A 13426-nucleotide genomic window follows, 5' to 3' on the forward strand; every position below is an offset into this window, starting at 1 on the left:
TAGGCACCAAAAATATATATTCTACAAGTTTGCACCAACAAACAAGCGCCAAAAAGTAGGCAGTGTTATTTCTCACTAGAAATTAGCAACCGCAAGGAATTACTCAGGAAAAGTAGGCCAAAGTGTATCTTAGATGTATACACTATAAGGTATAGCTCTCTCTCTCTCTCCTTTTCCTCCACCTTGTATCTCCCTTCCCTCTCTCGGAACGAAAATGCCCAAAACGTTGCATGGCCTTGAATTTTACCCTCCATTCTCCCTCGTCCATCGACGCCTAAGAAGTTTCACTTCAAAAAATGTAAATAAAAATTTAAGTGAAGCGCTTTTTGATACTTTAGAAGTAATCACAGATTCTTATTCTATATTACTTTAAAATTTCATAGCGGCAGCTATCAACACCATCTTATGGGATTACTCTATTTATATCCAGTAAAAGCTTTTGATTACAAGCACTAGATCCCATTTTCTCGAATTTTTGACTTTTTGAGTTGTAAGGTTCTTCCAGCAAAACAGGCGGTGTGCGGAAAACACTAAAATATTCATAGTAATATTTGAAACTTTATTAGCAAAACGGGTCTTGAAATACGACCAGTACAAATCAAGTTGAGTGTGTGTGTGTATAGAAGCGCGTCAGAGCATATGAAATGAGTGGGCGGGATATACATATACACAATGAAGCCCCACTGAGAAAGCGTGAAAAACTAAAGGGCTGTGAAAATACAAAATAAAAAAATAAAAAAAACTAAACGTAAAACCAAAAGTAACAAAAAAACAAAAACTACAGCCGTAAAGCAAAACATATAAAAAGGGTAAAAAAGGAAATAAATGCATAAACAATGCCGGAAGTAGACGCCGGTTTGCACGCATGCAAAAGAACGAAACGGAAAGCAAAACAAAAGCGAAGTAAAACGAACAAAAAAAAAAAAAAAAATAGGAAAATGGCAACAAACTTACATTCATTACTTGAGTTGCTGGGTTGGGTACTAATTTATTGCTTTGGGGTGTGAAATTTTGCTGGCCCTGGTAGTGAACGCAAATGGAACTTCTCTATATTAGTAACCGTGGCTTCAATATATAGTACTTTTATGCTTATTTGAAGAATATAACACATTTTGTTCTCTTGAAAGTATTTTTCCAATAATGCGAGATATGCGAGTACTTTTGTCAGCGCTCCTTGCAATCCTCGATACGCTACTGATGTGTGTTTTTTTGGGTATAGAGCGATTCAATGTCAAGTGATTCAACATTTTTTTTCTTTCATACTTTCTCCATGTAGTCAATGACGGAATTAGTTCTTACTTAGTTCGTAGGTCGGTTGCAGTACCACTCTGACACTCCCCAAGTAGTACGAAAGCGCCACTTTGATATCATTATAAAACCTTCAACAGGCAGACATCTACAGCTAGCCAGAGCTGTTGATGTAATGGAGAAGATGAATAGAATTTAGCTTGGCGCACAGTCCCAGGCTGTCGAAGAAAGAAACATCCAGTGTCCATAATCGTCTAGCTCCCCAAGCCGATCATTTACGGAGAAAGGGCTCAACAGTCAACCTCTTTGAAAGGTCTCCAGAGCTTCTGCAATGGAGATTAAATGTTAAACGTAGCTTTTCTGCATTTGTGCCAGTCGTCCAATGAGCGGTAAACTCAGCTACGAGTTTTAAAAATTTAAATGGCGTGGAGTCCCCAGGCCTTTCTGCGTACTGTGTCTATTACGCTGGGGCCAAAGGGTGTGCGAAATAGCACAAAATGAAATGGAGCTCCAACTCCTCTGCGCTTTCCTGAGAAGTAAGTTATGCAATTTCCTTTTAACAACAGTCAGGGCGATACCGATGACCGGGCGTCTCTGAGAGCGATTCAGTCGACTTCTTTCTGGCAAGCTAATCAGGATTTTCATTGCCCTCTATGTTCCTATGTCCTGAAACACAGATCTGAAAATGTTACCTGCACATCAAAGAGATGTGATGGGTTCCTTATAAGAGCTGACTTGTTTGGATCTGCACTATGGAGTTTTCACAGCCTTGATTGCGGCTTGACAAAAATTAAAAAAATCAATCTGAGTGCTTTTCAAAAATTACCCAAAAATTCTGAACAAAAAAATTTAATTTTTTCTAAACCATTTTATTTTAAAATATTTGGATATGTACATATATTTAATTTTAAGAATTAAAAAAAAATCTTTAAATGTTAAATTAAAACTGGGGATATTTCACTGCAAACAACTTTGCATCAAAATTTTTAAGATTAAATAAATCTTAAAAATAATAATTTTTTTAGAAACAATTTTTAGTTTACTTTTTATTTACAGTTCAGAAGCCCATCAATCCAATTTTCAGAAAAATGTATGACAACGTCCAAAATACATCAATTATTTGTCTTGGAATCGCTCTGTGGGTTGTATTGGGACCGGAAAGAGCAGAATTAGTCCACCTTCGTGAGGCATGATTACGGGTTTTCGGGTGCGAAAAAAAAACTACGAAATTCTGTGAAGCATTGTTTCGATGAAGATGAAGAAGATTTGACAATTCCCTGAAGATTTTTATAGCGAACAGTTACCAAGCATACGAAAACAAGTCTAATCTTTCCATTTGTCAAAAACAAACGAAACATGTAAAATGACTAATAATCTCATAAAGTCATCTTTTCTGAGCAAAACTCCTGTTTGCATACATATCTACTTGAGTTCGAAGCCGGTCACACTGCCCATAAATGTCTCTTTATACGTAATGCGTGCTGAATGTCCAAGTAGATGCAACATATACAAAAGAGTTTATACTGCTAGTATTTATTGCACATTGCAACATCTGTTACATATTTTATTTATACGAGCGCACATGGCGTATGAGTAACGTGCACATTAAATAGTGCGTGAGACCAAACCAACGCACTTAGGCACATGGATGTGTAGCACTATTTGTGTGTGTGTATGTGTGTGTGTGTGTGTATGAATGCGTTACAATGAAGTATAATAATCGACATGGCATTACGAATAACAACAATAAAAACAAGCGCACGAATACAGTAAATATCATAGGTTGGGAAACTCTGTTAAGGTTTACTCGCTTAAATTGTTGGGTGTTGTGTAAAAACTTATTACAACACAAAGCTGATTTATGCAAACGAATAAAGATGAAAGCCATTAGAAGTAGTAGCCTTTGGCTCTTAAAGAATTTTTGGAAAAAGTTTTTGACAGTACTACATTTTGCTCGATTATATTTGTTATATGTATGTACGTAGGTGTATGTGTGTGTGTGAGAGGTGTAGTGATATGAAAACATGTATTGGGAATGCAAACGGTCAATACTGAGTTCGGGATTTCGGGATGCTTCTGCTACTTTATTACTGGGATCTATTAATGCCTTTTTATCTTAGAAGTTTAATTAAAACCCTCTCGCCGGCTATTATATATCACTATATCTGTTTACAATGTTCGCAATATTTATCAGAATGATATTGTTTATTTAATTGTTTATAAAAATATACTTTATTTATTAGCGAAAAATTTAGAAAAAAAAGTCACAAGCTTTGTACAAAATTCAAGAAAATTTAATAACTTAAAATAATTGTCATAAATAAGTTCAATTGTTTCATCAGAACCTCTAAAAAACTGCAGTAAATAGTGTGAAAGTGTGAGTTTGAATTCGCTCAAAAATTGCATTGACTTTTGATAATTTGCTTTTGCATACCATGTTGAGAATCTTCCAACGGCAGTTCAGACTAACTTCGCTCAGCAATTTGATATTGCTTATATCCTATGATCAAAAAGTACCGGGAATGTTAAATCTAAACGAACCGCGCACGTGGGAACCGGTCCTTATTTTTTCCCTATGTTGGTAGGACCGTAAGACACACATCTGCCACTTTTAAACGCCATCGGATCTTTAGTGTCTGCCTGGCGTTTGTTTACATTAGTCAACTTTTTCAATTTGTCGCATTTTACCATGGATAATTTTGTTGAACAAAGAATTAGTTTGAAATTTTGTATTGCGAACGAAGTTTCGTTTTCCGATGCACTGAAAATGTTGCAAAAAGTATTTGGCGAGTCTGCCCTATCAAGAACAAGAACATACGGGTGGTATAAAAACTTTAAAAGTTGTCGTAGAGTGGTGGAATACTTGCCACGTTCCGGAAACCCATCGCCGTCGAACACTTGAAAATCGTCATAAAAGCTTAAGACAGATTTTTAATGAACTTGGCCTTTCATATAGAATGGAAAAACACATGGTGGTTGATGTTTTGTGTATGAGACGTGTTACAACTAGGCTCGTTCCGAAGGACCACATTTTCGTGCAAAAACACCACCGAAAGACAGTTGCTGAAGAGATAATTTCTGAAGCCCAATGTGATCCAATCTTCATGAAATGGATATTTACTAGCGACGAGACAATGACCTATGAATTTGACATGGAAAAAATCGCGCCAAAGCCGCTCAAAAGTGAAGGTGATGTTGACTGTTTTCTTCAATTGCCAAGACGTAATGCATCATGAGTAAGTTCCATCGGGCCATACAGTCAAAAAATAATATTATTTATACATTTAGAAGCCTTTGAGCGATGCTTTATACTGTGGGCTACATACTGTGGGCAAAAAGTAAGTCTCTAAAAATAAGAAACTCAAAGGATTCATTTGGGAAAGTGTCCAATCTCGACGTTTTTTGGCCTTGGTCCGTGCCGAATGCATTTATAGGAAGTCTATATATTTCAAGTCGGACGCATTCATAAGTCAAGCAAATCTTGACCAATTGACTTCAAATTTTAATTTTGTATGGAAACAAAGAGGTGTTATTTTTATGCACTAAAGATTGATCAGATTGGATGTACTTTTTTCAATTGGGGGGTTTTGACAGTTTATCATGGAAATACCTACGCCTCAACAACGTTTACAAATTGTGGAATTGTATTACGAAAATCGACGCTCTTATGGTATTCAGCGATGAGGTCCATTTTTGGTTTAGTAGCTATTGACGTCGTAAAATTTCCATATTTGGAAGCCCGAAGCTATTCTGGAACAGCCATTACATCCATTGTAGCATAAATAACCGTTTGGTGTAGTCTATCAGCTGGAAGTACCATCGGCCCATATTTCTTCAAAGAAGTCATGAATGTAACAGTGAATGGCGACGACTTTTTTGTTTTTGTCGGCTACTAGCAAGTGCAGCACTCAGACATTAATTAAGTCCATTGTACTACACTTGGATTCACACAGAAAGTGGCCCGTCATCAGTACAACCAGCCGTCTGCACTTCCCTCACATCCGTAAAAATGCGAAAACAGACGGGCTTATTTTCTGAGTTTGACCACAACTGAGCTTCTGGCAGCACTACACAGTATCTCTTTTCAAGTACGTCTCTTGATGGCATGGAGTCAAGGGTCATGGAGAGAGTCGTTGGATTGACGTCCATCTCTGTCCTTCTCTGTTTTCCAATGCCGTACAGGGGCCGTACCAGTTCCCATTGTGCTTCAACCTGCAGATGGCAGAAGGCCTCTCCTTGGATGAAAGCATCAAGTGGTGGCAAACCAATCAGAGCATCTAATGCCAGGCCTGAAGTAGTCAGAAGAGCTCCGGTGCAACAGATGACCACAGTGCCTTGTAATCTCGATAAGGTCCTCCTGGCTCCAACAAGAGAGAGTCTACTCATCCAGACCACTGATGGATAGGTGATATTAAGTCTTAATATAGCCGTGTAGATCCATAGGACCTTGCTAGGAGAAAGACCCCACGTTTTCCCAAAGACACCCTTGCACTGCTAGAAAGCTGTCAGTGCTTTAGATGCCTTTGTTTCAACGTGTGATTTCCAAAGAAGTTTACTATCGAGGATTACTCCAAGATATTTAATTTCCTTGGATAGCTGGATTGTGACTCCTTTTGGCTTAGGCAGAACGAGTCCATCAAGTTTCCTCCTTCTGGTAAAGAGGACAATACCAGTCTTGGCGGGATTTGCCGATAGCCCATTCGCACAGCACCAAGTGTCAATCCGATCCAGAGTTTTCTGCACTTTCCTGCAGATGCTCATAAGCGAAAGGCCTGTTACCAAACAAGCAACATCATCCGCATATGCTCGTGCGTAGACTCCCGAATCGTTTAAGGTGGTGAGTATTGATCCCCTACTCACCATGCACCAGAGCAATGGAGACAACACACCACCTTGTGTCCAACCTCTATTAACCCTGGATGACACCAGCAGATCTTTCTCTGCTCGCACCGAGACGATTCCTTGGGCTAGCATCGAACGAATACAATTCACTAGCACCCGGTCTACGCCGTGCCTACTGTCAAAAGTGCCATTGTCAAATGCCCCCTCTATGACTAAAAAGATGCCCATAGCGTAGTCCCTCCTGTTGATGGCCAGCTCTTCCCTAGCAATAAGGTTTTGCAGTGCCGACTCGCAGGATTTTCCACTTTGATAGGAATGCTGAAATGGAGACAGAGGGTGAGCCTTCAGCGGCTTCTGACGTATGCGCAATTCTACCAGTCGTTCGAGAATTTTCAGCTTGAAAGAGCCCACCTTTTGGGGGTGGCGTAGTCATCTCTTTCAACCTTTGGGATGAAAGCTACCCTCACCATCCTCCAAGAGCGTGGTATGTAGGCCAGTGCCAGGCATGCCGAGAAGATTTTCTTCAGGGCTGCGGTCACGGACTCTGCGCCTTCCTTTAGCATGGCAGGATATATGCCATCTGGCCCGGGCGACTTGTAGCCGCCAAAAGATTTGATGGCAAATCGAATGGCGGCCTCATTCACCACAGATCTGGCAACGAACTAGTCATGCCGAGAAGGTGTAGCAGCTCTGACAACCGCCTCTATCAATAAGGGCTGTTGCCGGCTGACTTTTTGTTACTGGAAATCGAAGTCCGTCATCTCCACATTTGGTTTCAACAAGACGGCGCTACTTGCCATACAGCCGACGGAATAATGGATTAACTGCGTCGTGGTTTCGGTGGGCAAATTATCTCTCGTTTTGGACCAGTGCTTTGGCCACCAAGGTAGTGTGATATCAATGCTTTGAACTTTATATGTGGGGATGTGTAAAGTCTAAATACTTTGTTAGTACACCAGCTTGGCTTATGGCATTGGAAGTCAAAATTACTACAGTTATTCACAAAATTCCGACCGAAGTCCTCCAGCGACACATTCAAATTTTGTGTTTACGATTGGACGAATTACGCCGCAGTTGCGACCAACACGAAACAACGAAAGGTATTGCCTTAAAAAAAATTTTAAGAATGGTTCTACACAAAAATAATAAAGATTGCCCAATAGTTTTCAAGTTTTGTTGTTTGATTTCAATTTAACATCCGAAACCTCTAAAATGATCATTTTTTATATATACAAAACCCGCACGCACTCGAAGAAAAGCCGATGCATTCACAACGTGTCACTGTTTGGTGCGGATTTTGGTCGAGAGGCATCATTGGTCCATTTTTCTTTGAAAATGACCGAGGAGTGGCCGTAACCGTCAATGGAGAGCGTTACCGGGCCATGTTGAACGAATTTTTGTTCCGAGAAATTGAAGAGGAGGATATTGGTGGCATTTGGTTCCAACAAGATGGCGCTACTTGCCACACAGCGAATGCTACGATCAATCTTTTGCGCACTGTCTTCGAAGATCGCATTATCAGCCGAAATTCTGACATCGTTTGGCCGCTTCGGAGCTACGATTTTACGCGTTGGATTATTATCTTTGGGGTGCCAACAAAGACCAGTGTTATGCCAACAAACCAGCAACAATTGTTGCACTGAAGACCAACATACGCGATGTTATAGCTGAAATACTGCCGCATACAATCGAAAATGTGTTGAAAAATTGGACCGATCGCATGGGATGGTGCATGGCTAGCCGAGGCAGCCATATGAATGAAGTTGTATTCCATCATTAACCGGAAGGATTGTACTTCAAAATAAAAAAAACAGTTTGGAAAAATATTAAGTAGTTTCTTTTTTATAGCATTTTTAATTCCGTAAAGTTATATGGCGGACCCTATATTTTTATAATAAAGCTTCTTTTATATCCGCTGGTTCGGCATAAATCGGCGTGTCAAAAAATTATACGTCTTGTTAGGGCTATTGCCACGTATAATAGAAACCAATATTTAGGTTCACCGCAAACGCCGTGCTCGTTAAAAAAAAATTAAATAGATGATAAAAACGACGAGTGTTTCGTTACTTTGCTTTGAAAATACTAATTTATATGTAGAATACAATAATATTTTGCTGAGTATCGGCTTATTGCAGAGCCTCTTTGAAGCAAATTCCCGAAAATATATGCGCTCCCGTGGCTAAATACTCAAAGCTCTCAGTGACGTCACCCTTGTATACTCAGTGCACAGGCAAATATCTTTTGTATGTAGAAGTAATCAAGTCGAGGAGGAAAAGAATATGATTTTGTACCGTTCGTGGCAGTACGCTGTGTATATAATTTTGAATACCTCAAATATTCAGAAATCAAAGACATTCTGAAATTTCTGCTAAACTCAAATTAGTTTTAAATTTTGCGTTAAAAATTGATTGAATGGTGGAAAAATCTTAGAAATATTGGAAAGCAGTTTCGGTAATGATACTCTAATGAAAACAACCGACATCGAATACTAGTGGAAACATCAATAAAGTGAAAGAAAAGTTGCTCAGTAATCAGAGAGCTATCAGAGGACTTGTGAGTCGTTTATGGATCAATTTAGGACATTGAAGTGAATGATTTCAGACGCATCAGGCGAATAAGCGGAGAGCTCCGAATGAATCACGACCCAAAAAGCATAGCATTTTCAATGACAAAAGAAGGCAAAGCTCACGGTTTTTATGGATTACAACGGGTATTGTATAAGTTAACACCTGCAGCCCAAGGGCAGCTGTAACATTTGCAGTAACCGAATTTATCCTTAAGCTGGGAATCAATGTTACAAATTCACCAGCGGCCTGCCAACATTAGCTGATTACGGCGAATCTGTAAAACGACACCAACATGCAGCTGCACGATGGTTTCGTATTAGAGTTTGGCAAACGTGCCAGCTCCCACGAATCTTGGGAATGAACTTATTCGAATATTGCACATCTGCTAATTCCACAAACATCATGACTAGTCAGTGACTGCGACGGTGGCGGCTGTAGGTTAGACTTTAGCATCAAGTAGTTTATAAGTTTAGTTTAGTAATTGAACTCATCGAAAAAGCCAGTGCTTGCGGTAATAAATTCTAATTCAAAAATCAACTCAAGGTCTTTAACAATAACAAATTTTGGTCAGAAGGTCAAAGAATTAGTAAGTTTATTATTTGAGCGTTATGAGCCGCTTACATGAAGGGATTCGCCAAAAATGAAGGAATCTGTGGGGAAACAGCTAGTGGATTTTTTGGACCATGAATGGAGCAAATAACATCGAACATACCTACATCAAATTCAGCTGATATGGCTGCCTGTGACTCTTTTCTGTTGGATCGAGTTAAAAAACCACTATGCGAAATGCGTTTTAACAGACGAAAGGAAGAAATGAACAAATCGAAGAAGGTTCTGGCAAGTATACCTAAAATAGAGTTTCTGAAATGTTTCGAGAGCTGGATCAAACGCTGGCATAAGTGCGTTGCAGCTGATGAGGAGTGCTTTGAATGCGATAAAAACACTTTTATGAAATAAACTTGTATTTTGAATTCTCTGAATATATTCCGGCAACTTTTACTCACGAAAACTTCAACTCTTTAATCCTTGTAAGTCTACTTTAACTTTTCCAATTTTTTTTAAAGAGTACACCACTTTTTAATATGAGGCATTAACAAAAAGCAAGCGTGCGAAAGTTTGAGGTACTAATAAGGCAGCTACACATCGGGATTTTCATGCCTAGTGTGTACTGGCACACTCGTACTCACATCTCGTATTATTTGTACAATGTGACTATTAGTGAACCTTTTGTTTTTCCTTCATTCACATAATGAGTCGTCCGTAGGGATCGCTTAGCCTGTGAGCAGCAAGTTGCTTTTGGAGCCGCCGGATGTATTATATAAATACTTATCTTGCAGCACACATGCATATGGCTACTAACACATGTATAAGAAATTGGCTTCCATGTTTGCATATTTGTTTGTTTGTTTGCGCGTGCAGGATGTGCCACTTGATGAAGTAACCACAGCGAATGACATTACAAGTATCCTTTTATCGTTGTAATTTGTTCGTTACACTTATCTCAAAGAGCTTTGGATCCCATTTTATGGTAACTAAAGATAATTTTAGATGCTCTTAAGCACACTAATGTATGGGCATTGTTATGGAAGTTGTTATACATGGAGATCCATGTGAGTATTTTCATATATTTTGTATATGAAATTAACTGTGGGTGAGAATCACTGACTGCGATTTTTTAAAACTCTTTAAACAAATTGAATGGAGTTATATGTGAAATCTCTAATAAATATTTGTATCTCTTTCCATATAAGCACAAATTTTGCACCTCTAAATCTGGCATACATTCCAGAGTAGCAGGTGGACTTACTCCTGTGAGTACCAGCTGGCGACTGCTTCCTTGCGGGTTTAAATTCATGTTTTTATTCCTGCAGCTCGAAAAACGTAGAGTATATCCATAAGTTACAAGCCTAAGGAAGAACTGGGGAGTTCCACTGGTAAGATGACCAGTTACTCTATAGCAAGAGGTCGCTTCTAAGCTGAAGAGCAGACGTCTTTTGCTGCCGCTCACTCCGAGACATACGCTGCGAACTTCAGGAGCTCATTAATTGGTTGTGTCAAAGTAGTGCCCCCGATAGTGCCCCTCTCGTTAGCCCTGACCATCCCTGCCACGCAGATTGGATATCTCGTTGTTGTTGCCATAGCAACTTACTAAGCCCTGTCACTGCAATATAGTTACCGATTGAGTTCGTTTAGCTAATTTAACGGCAGGCCCTGGAAAGTTACTGTTTCGATCGATTGAGTCTGGAGGAAGAGTAGTGTTCGATGAGTAGGTTTGATTGGCCATGTGAAATGGTTGTCAGTATCGTGCGGAGTGCTTTCACCTGCTGGGCATATGTTGGGTATGTCGGATGCAATTCCGGATAAGTAGGAGTCTAGTCTACTACCGGAGTCTATTCTTCTTCTTCTTCTTAATTGGCGCGATAACCGCTTACGCGATTTTGGCCAAGCCTAACAAAGCGCGCCAGTCGTTTCTTACCGGCGAGCTTTACGACGACATAGACATAGCGCAGCGAAAGAGATCCAGCGGCTACGCTGGCTGGGTCATGTCGACCGAAACGATACTAACGCTCCGGCTCTGAAAGTATTTGATGCGGTACCAGCTGGTGGTAGCAGAGGAAGAGGAAGGCCTCATTTGCGTTGGAAAGATTAGGGAGAGAAGGACTTGGCTTCACTTAGTGTATCCAACTGGCGCCGGTTAGCACCGGAGTCTAGTCTGCCAGAACGTAATTGTACCAAAGTTATGCAGGTCACTCGAGGTAGCTAAAGCTCTTCATCTGCAATAGGTGGTGGTTGGACTCCGATTACGGCATTCGGCCGTCGGGAATATAAGAAGATGGTAAGTATCTCCCGATGAATCTCATTTAGCGAATGTCCGGATCAGTGGTTGTAGACTCGTTTTGTGCTGCGCCTGGTCAAAATAGTTGAAGTGATGCCCGCTGACATGCAGAGAGGTGGCTCAGGATCTAGCAGGTATCCGCAGGGGTGAAACCTACGGTAGCACCCGAGTAGAAACTATTTGCTGAGCATTTTGTTGTACTCCCTGACTGGGAGCATTAGTGCCTCATTGTGTACGCATTGTAGGGAGGTCATCAAGGGGTATCCCGTGGATGTTCTAATATCAGTGTTTTGCATTGTCTGAAGCTTAGTCCACTGCGAATTAATAGTTATAGGCGACTAAAAAGGCACAGCTTAGCTCAGAATCGGTCGGCTAATTGCTTTAAATGTCGCCAGCAACATTTCAGTGTCCCAAGTGCTGCCGGCAAGCGATTTGAGGACCTTCTTGCGGTTTTGGACTTTAGTGGGAATTGTGGTTGTGTGCGCAGAAAAGAAGAGCAAACTATCGAACATAACTCCCAAAAGTTTGTGGTTGTTTATTGTCAGTATTGGTGTGACTTTGATCTTAAGCTGTGGTTTCACCTCCTTTGGAAAGTTGGAGATTCCTCGCAGTAAAAGAGCGAGAAAAGCAGGTGAGGTAGTCATTTACTTTGGCGCACAGGCCATCAATGTCATTGCGCGACGCCATTATCGCACAGCCGTTGGCGTAAGAGACCAGGGAAACTCTCTCGGTATATAGAAATTGAAAAGAGAGGGTGAAAGGAAACCACCTTGCGGAACTCCTTGCTTTATCCACCTTTATTTTGAGCTTTGGTCTCGAGAGATGAGACGAGTGCGAACACTCAAATAATTCGCGGACCACCTCGCCTTGGATACCTCGTCTGCAGCTACGTTTGCTCGTGTTACCAGGGTGCACCACGTGGTGATTATAGTAGGAATTGAGATTATTTATTACTGATTATTAAAACTGATTAACCCGGCGTTCGTCGCTACTTGGTAAAAACTACCACAGAGGTAATAAAACTACTTCTAACTTTTTTTCAACAAAATATCGTGACCTGCCGCTTCAAGTACCTTTCTGCATAAAAACTAAAGACGCACTCCCTACTTAAATTCATTAATTATAGCCCTATATATTATGTAGTAATTTTTACGCGGTTGCCTAGCGACAAACCCCGTGTTAATAGTGCTGACGGCTGCTATCTTAGATCTCCACACTACCCTATCTGAGGCCTTATATTCCTTTCGGGGCAAAAGGAATTGTTGATGATGATGATGATGATATTTGTATCTGCATCCCTGTTTGACCTTAAATTAGAAGTTCTCTTTTTCATCTGATACAATGCACTTAACTGTAACTTGTTCCTTTATCCGATCATAATCTTGCTGCTGCCTCTTTTTTTTGTTTTTTGTTTTTTGGTGGGTGAGGTAGGGTTCAAAATGCTTTCGCACTTACAGCGACCATCGTCTACTGCGTCGCGTGGTGTGGCCACTAAAACGATCCCTCCTCTCCTTCTGGGGAGACACCCTTCCTGGAACTGCTTTCTATATTACTTCGGGAGGGTCCAGAACGGCATCCATAAAGGACCAATTCTATACACCCACGTCTGGGTCCACCATATTTGTAGCCAATATCTCTGCCTCTACTCGCTACCAACATCGCTTATACTCTGCGCTTCAGAGGAGTTCACATAAAAAATTAGAAAACAAAAACAAGTAATATATATTTTTATTCCTGTCACCGTTTTACTTTGTGTAATTAATCCTATGTGAAATACAACTTACTTCACCATTTCGCCATGAGCTATGATGGCAATCCATTTTGTTGTCGCAACCCGGTCGTCAGTGTTCAATTAACCCAAAGTTTATGTAGTGGAACAACAACTTACACGAATTACGTGGAGTGAGTGACGTATCTCGAAGTAGAGCAACAG

The 13426-nt window shown here is 40.4% G+C and overlaps 1 protein-coding gene across 1 annotated transcript in view; it reads right to left on the reverse strand.

Moving 5' to 3' along the window:
- LOC128855591 (dopamine receptor 1) overlaps nt 1-13426 on the reverse strand; it is a 188498-nt gene that overhangs the window by 19224 nt on the left and 155848 nt on the right. The gene's annotated exons all lie outside the window — the stretch shown is intronic.

Source organism: Anastrepha ludens, chromosome 2 (genome assembly GCF_028408465.1).
Source record: "Anastrepha ludens isolate Willacy chromosome 2, idAnaLude1.1, whole genome shotgun sequence".
Lineage (NCBI taxonomy): Eukaryota > Metazoa > Arthropoda > Insecta > Diptera > Tephritidae > Anastrepha > Anastrepha ludens.